Below are 13,292 nucleotides of genomic sequence, written 5' to 3' on the forward strand. Positions count from 1 at the left end.
GCTATCAAGAGTAAATCACAAACTGTCCTTCTGGGCTCCAGCTGTAGTTATGGTTCAGTAAAGTCATTGCTTGTACTCATAAGCAGTTTTTTTGATCAGTGATGACACCTTCCCCGGAGGAGCTTTGGCTGTCTTACCTATCTCAATGCACTCATGACTGACAGGTGCACCTTGATGTAAAGCTTGTTCGGTTTTGACTGTTCGTATGTATTTGGGTTGGTTGATACAGAGACATTCACGTCTGAATGCTCTGACCACTAGAGTACACAGCATGATGGCCCCCAAAGGTTCCAGTGTTGTGCAACACCTGTCTCCTCTTCTTCATCCCCTCTCTGCTCCTCCTTCCAGCCTGTCAACTCAGAAAAAAGCACAGCCTGACAAAGGGCATTTCCAAAAGATGTTAAACGTCAACTAGGTTTTGGCTGCTAAGTGTGTGGAGCTCTAATTATGTTTGTCCAAAATATAATAAAAAAGCAATAAGCATGGACAATTACACTATTAGGAAACTCAATAAAGGCACTAAAATTGTATTTATTTTCTTGGGTTATCAGTGTCACACATAATAAAAATAATCCTATTAAAAATATGATTATTAAATCCTGATTAGGTCTTAAAATTAACTAAAACCTAATTTAAATAAGGCAAACAGCAGATTAGCAGAAACACACACCAACTTTCAAACATGGAGGTGTGAGTTTGATGTTTTGGGCTTGATTTGCAGCAAAAAGCTTGAATCTTTATGTTCAATAAAACTATTCCATATTGGATGGGGAGCAAAACGTGAACAAATTTTTAAAGAAAAGCAAGTTTGAGACCAGTTTTGTTACCGATAAAGAATGACCCAAAATTGGGTCGTGCAACAGGGCAAAGCTACACTAGAATGACCGCAACATATTGTAAATGCTTAATGAATCAAAATATAGACATTAACCCAATAAAATGTCATTGAAAAATCTCAATGAAGTAATTGCTAAAGAAACCTTGTAAAGCAGAACGGGTAACAGTTTCAGAGGTGCTGCAGATTTGGAGTCAATATAATCTCTCAGACCCTATCTTCAGTCATCATTTTACTTGATGGAATCTGCAAATATTAAAATTATTTTTTTGGATATGTTTGTGTTTGCTGATTTTGCATAAAAATCTGTGATTATAGTCAATGTGTTTAAGAATCTTGGAATCAGACTGCAATGTTATACAAAAATGAATTATGCAAAACCGATAAACAGAAGGCACATTCTAACAAGCAGCGCCAATAATACCAAAGAGCTCTTTACAATCACAACTGCCCAGAGTCTGTCTGTAAAAGTAGCTAAGTGCACCATTAAGGTCATCAGCTTAAAAGTTTATAAAGAGGCCAAAGCAGACATTTTGTGTCCACAGGCCCTCTTCACATTGTACACTCCACAAAATTGGGCTTTAGAGTTCAGAAATGAAGAAATCACGAAGACAGGCAAGTTCACATGAAACTTGTTTCAGTCTTCCAGAAAATTGAGGCTGGAATGGAGGTTCACCTTTTCAGAATGACAATGACCCCAAGCATATTGAAGGAATGGTTGAGCGGTTTAAGGGGAAACATTTGAATGTCTGTGAGGAGGCTGGTGAAAGCCCAGAACTTCATCTAATTGAGAATCAGAGTCATGTCTTAAAGATTTCTTTGTACCAGCAGAATCCAGCCAGCAGATGTGCCAGACTTTTAAAGCTATACTCCAACAGGCTGGCAGCTGTGTTTGTTGATGGAATTAGCTTCAAAATGTACCATAGAAAATACACAGACACTTGGTAACTTTTAAAACGGTGTTCACCTTAAATAACCATTTTAATGCAGCAAATAGGATGTTTTTGATTTGAAACTTGTCTGAAGTTTGTTATTGCTAAAATAAAGCAAGTTTTATCAGGCTGTTACTTTAAAGACATGTAGTATGAGTTTCTACTATATTTCTGTTGAGAGAGTACACCATTTATGTTTTCAGTCGTGAACTTACACAGTCCCAATCTGAGGTTACTAATGAAGTCTTTAGCATCAAAGCTGTCAGGAAAAACATTTCTAGACAATTTTGCAAAAACACACATCTACTTACAGTGGAAACAAGTGCCCACTTATCTGATCTAGCACCAAAATTCCAAAATATCAGCAACAGTATCCACATCTTTATCGAGAAAATGTTTTTAATTGTGATGTGTTGTTGTTGTTTTATCTTTTCAAAGCTCTTGGAGAAGTTATACCCCAAATTTCACTTTTGGTTTTCTGCCCAATTTACCCACCAAAGAATCTCAGAATTTGAAACGAATGTCATTTATAAATGATTGAGAGTGCTGAAAACACTGTTGCAGTAGGGTGCAAGAGTTGCATGGATGACAATGTTTAACTTGTTTTATGTTCTATTCAGTTTGATATCAGCAATGAGACCTTTTATTGCTTGTTTTCTGAGCCATCCTCAGGGCCTCCTGCTCATGTGGGATGCAGGCCTTTGATTATTTCTTTGTTTTTCATTGTGCTGCTTTTGATCCTCTTTGTTTTCTGCCAGGTATGATAGCACACTATGATCACAGGTGCAACGAGAGGTATGCACAAGGGTGGAAATGTCTGGAAGAATATACCACACTGTCTCTTAGGCGTAAGGAACACATTTAGACTTTGCGTAGTAATTTGATAGTCTTTATTTAAATGCAGTTTTGTTGACAAACACAAATACAGTACATACAAACATCTGCAACTACTGTTACAGTTATGTACATTTTGCTTTTAAACTTCATTGAGGCAATTATTGAATATTCAATTCAATTGTACATGGCACATGTATAAGCACATATTTTAGTTAAATTATTGTTTAATAAATGTTGCATCAGTCTGCTAATGGACTCCTTGCATTAAGTGACAAATGTGCTCTGCCTATAGGGACAATTGTTTCAGGACTAAATGCAAAGTGTTTCAGAGTAATTTTACATTTTTGTGGGTATAAAACCCCTCTGTCAATAAACTCGTTATGTTGGACTGAAGGGCTGCTTCATGCCATGTTTCTCTCTCATTGATACTGATTTCCCAGTGGGAGAGATTTGTGTTTATGCGTTTCAAACCCTGAATCCCCCCACCCCAACCCACCCACACACACACACACACACATGCACACACACAGACACACGAACGCAGCATTCTGACAGCCCCTCAAAAATTTTCACATCATGAGCAAAAGTTTGGGTGTTTAAAACATTTATGACTCATTAGCAGAGAACTTATCCCTTTTAAAGTCTTTCATGTATAAATCATGTGTATTTTGATTTGAAGGGGCCGCTTCTGTGTTATTGATGAGGCGCTCGACTCTAATCAATTAGTAATTGGAGCACAGCTTTTAAATAATGCATTTATTAGGCCTCGCGATGTGTTTAATGGCAGCCTCTTGCAGTGCAAATACGTCTGAAGTGCCCTAATGAGTCTTTTATGGGCCAGCTCGAGGAAAATGGCACATATCACTCTGTGGCATTACTGCACAATAGTGCTTGTTTACACTGAATTGGCAAGTCAGACAACTGATGCACAAGCATCTTTACAAAATATTATCGTGGTTATTACGCCCATCTTTTTGCACCTGATGGAAAGAGCTTGAGTTGATGTTTTTGGCCTGTCTCATTAATTTGTTTTCACTGCGCTGAAGGTCTGTATAACTTCCAGCTATGTGCCAAATTAGAGAGGTGCAATAATCCCCATTATCTACAAATGCAAAGTAAAATAGCAATCAGTATGAAAACAGTTCAGCTACATTTTTGACAAAGCCCGACATTGTGGTGCAGTCCAAGTTCCCAACACTGTGGCAATTTTCCAGTGTAATAATTATCTTCCAGCTCATTGGTAAACCACCTGTGTGGAAGTGCACCACCTGCCTGAGGACAAACCCCCGGTGAAGGCCTGAGCTGTTTAGCCAAAGCCTATACCACCAGCCAGGTTATGCACACCATCCATCATCGTCAGCCTGACTGTATTTGTGGTTTGTCAGCGACTTGTGTGTGTGTGTTGTGCACACATACAGTATGTGTGTGTGTGTATGTGTGTGTGTGGGAGAGCAGAGTATTGTTGGAGAGCTGTTGCTCTCCTGGCAGGGGTGGGTTTTAATTGGAACACCCAGTGTGTGGTATGAGTGCCGGTGTCACAATGAAAGCTCTAAAGACAGGCCCACACTGATTCACTCATATGGTGCAGCTACTGTCTCCTAAGGGGCTGCAGATTAGAAAGACGTTTACAACTTTAAATACCCATGCATCACGTTCCCTGCCTAAGTCTGCATGCGTCGCTCACATATGCCCGTGTTTGTGTTCGTACCTCTCGATGTGTGCTGCCACATTAGGGGTCTGTCAAATAAATTCCCATTGCTGATATTGATATGACAAGCAGACTGTTTAAACATGAGTGCATTGTTTTTTGTTTTTTTTTTTACTTGAGATTACAATCAGCGTGCAGCGGGCTGACAGTCGACACTCTGGCTGCAATATGTGAGACTTGTGTCAATAATGCATGCATACAAATATGTTTACCACAGCAAAACACTTTGCTGTTGCGACAGGTTCACCCTGACTTAGGTGTGTGTGTAAGTGCTTTAAAAGTCCCCAGATGCCATAAATATAATTCATCAAATGTAATTTATTGTTATCTCTTCAATCGTTCTCCCTGTCTAAATGCCCTGATTGATAGTTTTCTCTTTCTCGTGTCTCCTCTTGTAATACTTTAAGCTGTGTGCTTCTGAGTCGTATTCATCCACCTTTATTACAATTCCCTTTCAGTCAGTCTGTTACTTTATCCTGTTTTTCCTCTGGTTTTACCATCTCATTTGAATTCAGCTTGCATGGCGCCCACCCCGCTCACTTCCACACAATGTATATACACATGCAACCCTGCATGCATCCACAAACACACACATGTATACACCCCCCACCCCTCCACACACATACATCCAGTTATACACAAACCTCAGCCCTCCCCCACAAGAACAACCAAACACACACATACTCATACACACACTCGATGTTTCAGCGGGAGTGGTGCCTGACAGGAACAAGTGACAGCTCCCTAATTACCTCCTCACTGTAGACGCTGACGCTGCCTTCGACGCACTGCTCATTTTCCTCTTTTTCCTTCCTCCATCTTTCCTTCCCTGCCTCCACTCTCGCTCACCCACCCTTCCATTCCCCTCCTTCGTACCCCCCAGCCTCCTCTTCTATCTCCCCTGTGGTGAATTATGCATGTCCAGGAACTCCCAATCTGCATTCACACTAGCCATGCAGAGACCCAACCACCTATATGTTTCCTTCCTCTGCCCTTCTCTTTGCTCTTCCCATACTCTGACTTCACTTCTGCTGTCAGGGATGGACAACGTTAGAAATCGGTGTTTCCTAAACACATTTAATGAATACAAGTGGCTGCTGTGTGATAAAAAGTGAGCTTAGATTTCTTTGAGTTAAGAAGATGCCTCGTTGAGCCTGAGCTCTCACCACACAGCTTCCTTCGTTCCTTCACATGACACCTCTACCTCACTTTAAGTGTCAAGTCAGAATCTCCGTTTGCATTTCCTCTTGGTGCTCACTAACTCCCAAAGGTACATTTTGTTCTTATAGAAACTGGAATCTTCACACACAAAATGTAGTCTTTCACTTTTGCATTCAGACTATCTGTTGATGCTCAGTCAGTCTTTCTGATTATAAAATGGACACAAAGTAGAAAGAGCAGAAAACAAATGTAGAGAGGATGTGAGAGGAGGCTGAGGGAACTTTTTAAGGAGGACTGGAAGGAGGAAGACTGTTGACATGGGGGGGGGGGGGGGGGGGGGGGGGACTAGGCTAAAAGAGAGAGACAGGGGAGAAAAAGGACAGACAGAAACAATTCTTCCAGAGAGGAGTTGTGGAGATAGCATGCAGGAGCAGAGAGAAAGCACATAAAAAGGGGTGAAGCAAAGGGGGTGTTGGTGGCATGTAGGCAGCTGATAGAAAGCCAGTGACAGCCATCACTCAGGGGAGAGAGTCACCAGGGTGCTGGTTGGATGAGCCACTGCAAACAATGCAGCTTCTTTTCTTGACAGTAAATGTGTTTCCATCAAGGCTTTTTGATGCGCATTTAGAAGTGTCACATTAAAAATGCGAAAAAAGTCAGATGGAAACAGCAAAATTTGAAAAAACATCCTCAATTCGCTAAAAAGTTTTTAAGCTCGCTTGAGGTGGTTTTTGGTTTTTTTTGAAAAACACTTAATGCGCAAAAGGAGAGATGGAAACACTTTTGCCGAATAAGTTGTGACGTAGCGAACATTTACCTCACGTAGCTGAGCAGCTGTTCCACGGTACTGGTACCAGTTTTGGGTCAGCTGCAGCTGCGACTGACAGCACAACCCTCCTCCTGCTGTTTGCGTCTTCTCAGTAATCCCGTAACGTGAATAAAATTGCATTTCTTTCTCTACGTCTCCAGACAGCAGTAACATGGCCAAAACTACTTGATAACAGAATAATTACAACTTTCCTGATAGTAGCAACGCGTTCCTGATAACTTCTCTCCATTTTCCTGAGATATGTGGACCCTGCGGGTGCAGCGACGGTTACTTCCTGTTTACTACGCACATGCATATGACGTAATTGATTCGCTTCAAGCCAGTTGATGGAAACTCCATTTGATTCGCATTTCTTAATTGTTTTCCTTTTTGCAAAATTATTAAAATTAGCTCAAAATTCAAATTAAAATTGGATGTAATTGGATGGAAACACGATTAGTGCTGTTCACAGTCTTTATTTGCTACATTGTTTAAAACAAAAATGGAACAAAAATACCAATATTTGTAACGGGGACAAATATATCATCATACTATCCATGTGCCTGGAAATTATTAATGGTTCTTTATGTCCCTTCATTCATTTCATTGGATCACATTTAAAGGTGAAATTAATACAGGAAGTCAACAACAAAAATTACAAATGTATGGAGTGCCAAGTGTAAAATAAAATGTTAAAAAAGTGACAAATTAATTTTCATTATTTAGCTCACTTTCTGAGTGTAAAATACTCTATTTCCACTAACATTTTATTGTTATTTAGCTCAATGTTCTTACTTTTTGCTAATTTTTACTAAATGTTTTGTTAAATGTTATGTCTAAATATTAAATTCCTTAACTAAATATGTAAACATAAATGTAAAAGTTAAAGCTTGTGCTGTGGCTTAATGTTAAAGTTTACATTTCAGTATTTTGGAATGGAGCACAGCCTTTGCTATTGGTGCCCGGCTTTGGTTATGATGTCATCCTGAGACAAAATCAACAGCTAACACTGTTAATGCTGCTAACGCTGCTAGCTCTTCCCTAAAAAAAAAACATCAAACTTGTAGCTGTGGCTGATGTCCAAGCTGCACTTCAAACTGCCATACCACAACTACCACCCATTTTGTTTTCAATGAACACATTTTGATTATGCATACAGGTGCTGGTCGTAAAATTAGAATATCATGAAAAAGTAGATTTATTTCAGTAATTCCATTTAAAAAGTGAAACTTGTATATCATATTCATACATTACATACAAACTCATATATTTCAAATGTTTATTTCGTTTAATTTTGATGATTACAAATGACAACAAATGAAAATCTCAAACAGAAAATTAGAATCTTGTGAAAAGGTTCAAAATGGATGGCACCTGGTACCACACTCTAATCAGCTAATTAACTCAAACCACCTACAAAGGCCTTTAAATGGTCTTTCAGTCTAGTTCTATAGGCTACACAATCATGGGGAAGACTGCTGACTTGACAGTTGTCCAAAAGAYGACCATCGACACCTTGCACAAGGAGGGCAAGACACAAAAGGTCATCGCTAAAGAGGCTGGCTGTTCACAGAGCTCTGTGTCCAAGCACATTAATAGAGAGGCGAAGGGAAGGAAAAGCTGTGGTCGAAAAAATGTACAAGCAAGAGAGATAACCGCACCCTGGAGAGGATTGTGAAACAAAACCCATTCAAAAATGTGGGGGAGATTCACAAAGAGTKGACTGCAGCTGGAGTGAGTGCTTCAAGAACCACCACACACAGACGTATGAAAGACATGGGTTTCTGCTGTCGCATTCCTTGTGTCAAGCCACTCTTGAACCACAGACAGCGTCAGAAGCGTCTTGCCTGGGCTACAGAGAAACAGGACTGGACTGCTGGTGAGTGGTCCAAAGTCATGTTCTCTGATGAAAGTAAATTTTGCATTTCCTTTGGAAATCAAGGTCCCAGAGTCTGGAGGAAAAGAAGAGAGGCACTTCATCCACGTTGCTTGAAGTCCAGTGTAAAGTTTCCACAGTCAGTGATGGTTTGGGGTGCCATGTCATCTGCTGGTGTTTGTCCATTGTGTTTTCTGAGGTCCAGGGTCAATGCAGCCACATACCAGGAAGTTTTAGAGCACTTCATGCTTCCTGCTGCTGACCAACTTTTTGGAGATGCAGATTTCATTTTCCAACAGGACTTGGCACCTGCACACAGTGCCAAAGCTACCAGTACCTGGTTGAAGGACCATGGTATCCCTGTTCTTAATTGGCCAGCAAACTCTCCTGACCTTAACCCCATAGAAAATCTATGGGGTATTGTGAAGAAGAAGATGCAATACACCAGACCCAACAATTCAGAAGAGCTAAAAGCCACTATTAGAGCAACCTGGGCTATCATAACACCTGAGCAGTGCCACAGACTGATCGACTCCATGCCACGCCGCATTGCTGCAGTAATACAGGCCAAAGGAGCCCCAACTAAATACTGAGTGCTGTACATGCTCATACTTTTCATGTTCATACTTTTCAGTTGGCCAACATTTCTATAAATCCTTTGTTTTTATTGGTCTTCAGTAATATTCTAATTTTCTGATATGCTGAATTTGAGATTTTCATTTGTTGTCATTTGTAATCATCAAAATTAAACGAAATAAACATTTGAAATATATGAGTTTGTATGTAATGTATGAATATAATATACAAGTTTCACTTTTTAAATGGAATTACTGAAATAAATCTACTTTTTCATGATATTCTAATTTTATGACCAGCACCTGTATGTCATCTGCAGCATTATTTTCCTTGTTTTCAGTTTTTGGAACAGTTAAATTGTCTGTTGTTGTTTTTTTTTTTTTTCATTTGAACCATCAGCATTTTCCATCTTTTGTCAGCACCAAAAGGATCATATTGCTATGAATTATTACACTGAAACACAGACTTTCAAAGCAAACTCTCTTTTCTTCATGTGTATTATTTAGAATGAGCTCTCCTCTTACCCCCTGCTCGGTGCGTTTTATGTCAGGTGCTGAACGTGAAACCAATAGATGTTTTCATCGGTTCAACATGTATATTTCCAAAGAAAATACGTGGCTTTGATGATTTACTGTTGAAATAAGGTTTAAAAACAATTTAACAGTTTTGAAAAACTTTTATTTTTCAAGTTCAAGAGGTATTACTGTTTTTCCTCTTAGAAAGAGCAGGCAGTTCTGCCAAGTAGCACAACAGCAGTGTTTGTGCTGGCTCCTATGAAAGTTCTGACTCATAAAGGTTGCTTTATAATTCTTACCCTGGCAGTGGAGCTTTACTTTAGTCACAGCTAAACTAATTATTTAACAGCAAGAAGTCCAAAATTTTCTAAAAGCAACGCATTCTGCCCCTAAAAAAATCTGATTCATTTTCCCACCTTTTTTCACAACACTGTCCTGATGGCTCAAATAAAATAATATAATGAAGAAACAGGCATTTTAAACCCCCTTTTTTCTGAACAAATAATTTACCAATTCAAGATGAGTTTTGTGGCACAGAGTGGTGGTGGAGGACTGAAATTCAAACTGTTCAGTGAAATCACTGACATCATAAATCTCTTTCTTAGTTTTTATAAAAAATTTAAATATTGTAGAAAGTGAATATTTGGTTGGGATCGAATATCTTTTGGAGTACACTCAATTCAAGATGGCTATCACGATGAATCAACTTAAGATAAAACAAGGAATGACTATAACTAAGTCAGTTTTGCAGATTTAAGTGTCATGATTTGTGTTTTACATTTGTTCATTATACAGTGTTTTAGTTTGTATTATGTTTATTTTCCATGTTTTATTGAGGGCTGTGGTTACTTGGTGGTCGGTGTCACTGCTATTATTTTGAGATGATAGGCTTGAGGTTGAATCAGAAAGGCCATCAGGTGTAAAACAAATGCTATAGGTGCTGCGCAAACTAGCTTGTTGTGCTTAACACCTGCAGAAGGGAGCATCCAAAAAAACATTGAAAAGTATCTTCTTTTCATCAAGTATTTGCATAAGTCTGTGTCCTTAGATTAACTAATAACAGAATACCATCTGTCTTTAAGACTTTGCCAATAACTAACTTTATCTGTTAGCAGCACATCTTGTCAACCTTTGAATGGAATTCAAGAAATATAAACGTTGTAGGGCTAGACAGTATTAGAAAAAACTGTTTTTGCATATTGTGATAAGAACAAATAAAGGAGTTTTCAACAGATGACATGAATATCACTAAGTTATGCTGCTATTTTGATGACAATAAAACTGCACTGATCTTACCGTTGTTTTCTGCACATTAAAAGTCTGTAGTTAAGAGCTATTCTTGTTGTTTTTTAATTGTGTGCTTTTATTGTGCTGGGACCTGAGATTATGTTTCCTTCCATCCTGTGCAAACGTGAATTGTGTTTTACCACAAATGTGATGCCTCCGTGTCTGTCTCAGATTCTAATTCCATCATGCTTTAATAACCATATTTTACCACTTTTCCTCCAGTTCTCGGCAAATTTGCTCACTTTCCTCATTTTTGTCAAGATCTTCGTCATCTTCCTCCCCAGCTGGAGAATTTAGTGACAACACTTCTATGAAAAATGTTGCCATTTTTGTCTCTGAAGTTTCAAAGCAAAATTAAAGCTGTGGCTTTTTTGACACAGTTGCCCACTTCCACCAGCGGAAGTAACCCGTCAAAATAAAATCTGTAACAAGCAACCGTTCAGTGCAATGACTTATGGTTTAGTGATTTGTCCATAGATAGCACAAGATTTCATTTACCTCTTACATCACAGGACCTGTGATGGGACCAGTACACATGTACATTGTGATGAGGATGCTCAAATTATGTGTAATATACTTTTAGCACCAGTAAACATTTGGTACCATTCCAGTTTACAATGGCTGTCACATCCAAGTGACATTCAAAAATATAAGTTGATAAATCTTTGTCTCTTCTACAGGAACTGCGCTAAAATGTAGTCGTTGAGAGTCCTTCGCATAAAGTGATACACATTGTTCAAGACCACAGTAATGATGGTGATGAGCAAACAAACAAAACAGAACAGAACTCCTTTTTTAAAGTCAATGCTGTCCTCAAAACTTCACATTATGTAACAACTGCCTTACAATATTGTGTGCTTGAGAGCCACAGTCCTGCCGAGAAACTGTTCCTCTTCCAGCAGGAGGAGAGGGTGGGGCGGAGTGTGGGGGTCACAAAGAAGCAAGCCGAGTGGCCGTAATAGCTTTTCAAGGTAAATTAAGAGGCCAGGAGCTGCTTGGGCCTGCCTCTGAGCAGTGGTGACCCTTTGGTCGTCAGCGCCTCCTCACCACTGCACACTCATCACAATAGTTTCTCCTCCCAATCAGCTTTACAACACCGTTTATCTTACTGCCACTGGCCATGATTTATTACCCCTCTCCCTGCCACTGTCATCAGGCCTCTGCCTTTCCGCAAAGTCACTACAAGGCCCTTGTTTCTCTCCGAGACCTCTTGTTCGACTCTGTCTGCAGCAGCTCTTCACCTGTTGCAGCTGCTGATCAGACACACCTCATGTTTTGCAATGAATTGTCACAAAGCTTTAAGGTCACTTTTCTCTGATTTTAACAGACTTGTTTTGTAATGTGTACGATATCTGCTCTTAGAAACAAAACACGCAGCAGTCAGTCTCTTTTCTGTCCACATGTAGTTTACAGAGGATTGCATTTACTGCAAAAATTGTCTTATCAAATCTTTGAATTTTATATCCAGCCAAAATTATTTTTGATCTTTTTTTGAGACTGATAAACTAAGCAGAATGTGTTAGATTATTAATCTTAGCCTTCAACAAGTGCAATTGTCTTACTGCAGTAGCAGATTATTTCACACAATTTGAAAATAATCACACAATCTAGTATTTTAACTTATTTTTAGATGGCTAATTTTTGCAGTGCAGGCAGTTTCTATCCTAAAACTTCTAGTTTTCATAATAAAAAATCAACAGTTTTTTTAAGTTTGAAAATTTTTTAAGTATAAAGCAATTCTTTTGTTTGTGTCTTAAAAAATAAAAACATTTGAGTGGTCTGCTGTCAGAATTGTGTCTAAAATTAAGTACATAAGGTAAACATAACTTTATCATTTGAAGTGAATTCCTTCCACAGTGTATATTTCAGTTTTAAAACAGCAGTGTTGAATTGTGGCTTACAGTACGCGTTGCGCTGCTCATTTTTCGAGGTTCAAACTTTCACTGTGCTGGAACAAATGCTGCTGTGATGCCTGAAATTGCAGCATGAGAAAATTACAGAGCAGGGGGGAAAAAATGAGCGAGGACTTAAGCACGGGTGAAGAAGCGTTACGCTGTTGCTAATTACTTCCTCATTAGCAACAGTGCTTAGCCATGTGGACAATAGCAGCCGAACAGCTGATAAAAACACATGCAGAGGCTACAGTTGAAGGAACATTGCTGTGTTTTATGTCTTTATTGGCTCACTATACATTTTAGCGCGGGGACATCCAAAGCACTGGGGAAGAAGTTGGTAATTAAAACAGTAAGCAGGGTGTGATGATGGATATTTACGTTGTTTTTTTTGTTTTTTTTTTTGGTGCTTTAGATTCTGCTGTAGCAGTGAATCTCTCAGTCGCAAAAACTGAGTAGCAGCAGCAGCGTGCGACACACTTGCTTTCCCCACACCTACACCTTTTGCTGCCACCCTTACCTCCCTCCCTGCCCCCGGGCCTCCAGATGTTGCTGTCACCCCTGTTCTGTGGAGGCGCTGCAGTGTAGAACTGCCTGAAGTGATGACAATAAACACCTCCGCCATAACCTGGGCCTCCGCATTTGCATATTTGCCGAGTTTAATTTGAGGGGGAAGTATGCAAATGTATGCAAAATGAAATCCATCTCCTAATGACATGAGACGATTAAACAATTTTTATGCTTAAGTATTCTATTTAATGAAATCAAATGGGCCCACGCGTCACGACGAATTTGGCGAAGCATGAGCAAAATTTGAGGATTTGACCAAAAAAAAAGTAGGGAGAGTGAGGAAGAAAGGAAGGGG

General features: G+C 39.3%; 1 long non-coding RNA gene across 1 annotated transcript in view; it reads right to left on the bottom strand.

The window, feature by feature from the left end:
- Positions 1–6,425, bottom strand: part of LOC106520136 (uncharacterized) — a 33,659-nt gene extending 27,234 nt beyond the window's left edge. The window contains exon 1 of the long non-coding RNA XR_001310510.1: positions 6,291–6,425. This is a non-coding gene — a long non-coding RNA (uncharacterized LOC106520136). The remainder of the gene's footprint in view (positions 1–6,290) is intronic.
- Between the last annotated feature and the right edge of the window lie 6,867 nt (positions 6,426–13,292).

The sequence above is a fragment of the Austrofundulus limnaeus genome, unplaced genomic scaffold (assembly GCF_001266775.1).
Source record: "Austrofundulus limnaeus strain Quisiro unplaced genomic scaffold, Austrofundulus_limnaeus-1.0 Scaffold88, whole genome shotgun sequence".
NCBI lineage: Eukaryota > Metazoa > Chordata > Actinopteri > Cyprinodontiformes > Rivulidae > Austrofundulus > Austrofundulus limnaeus.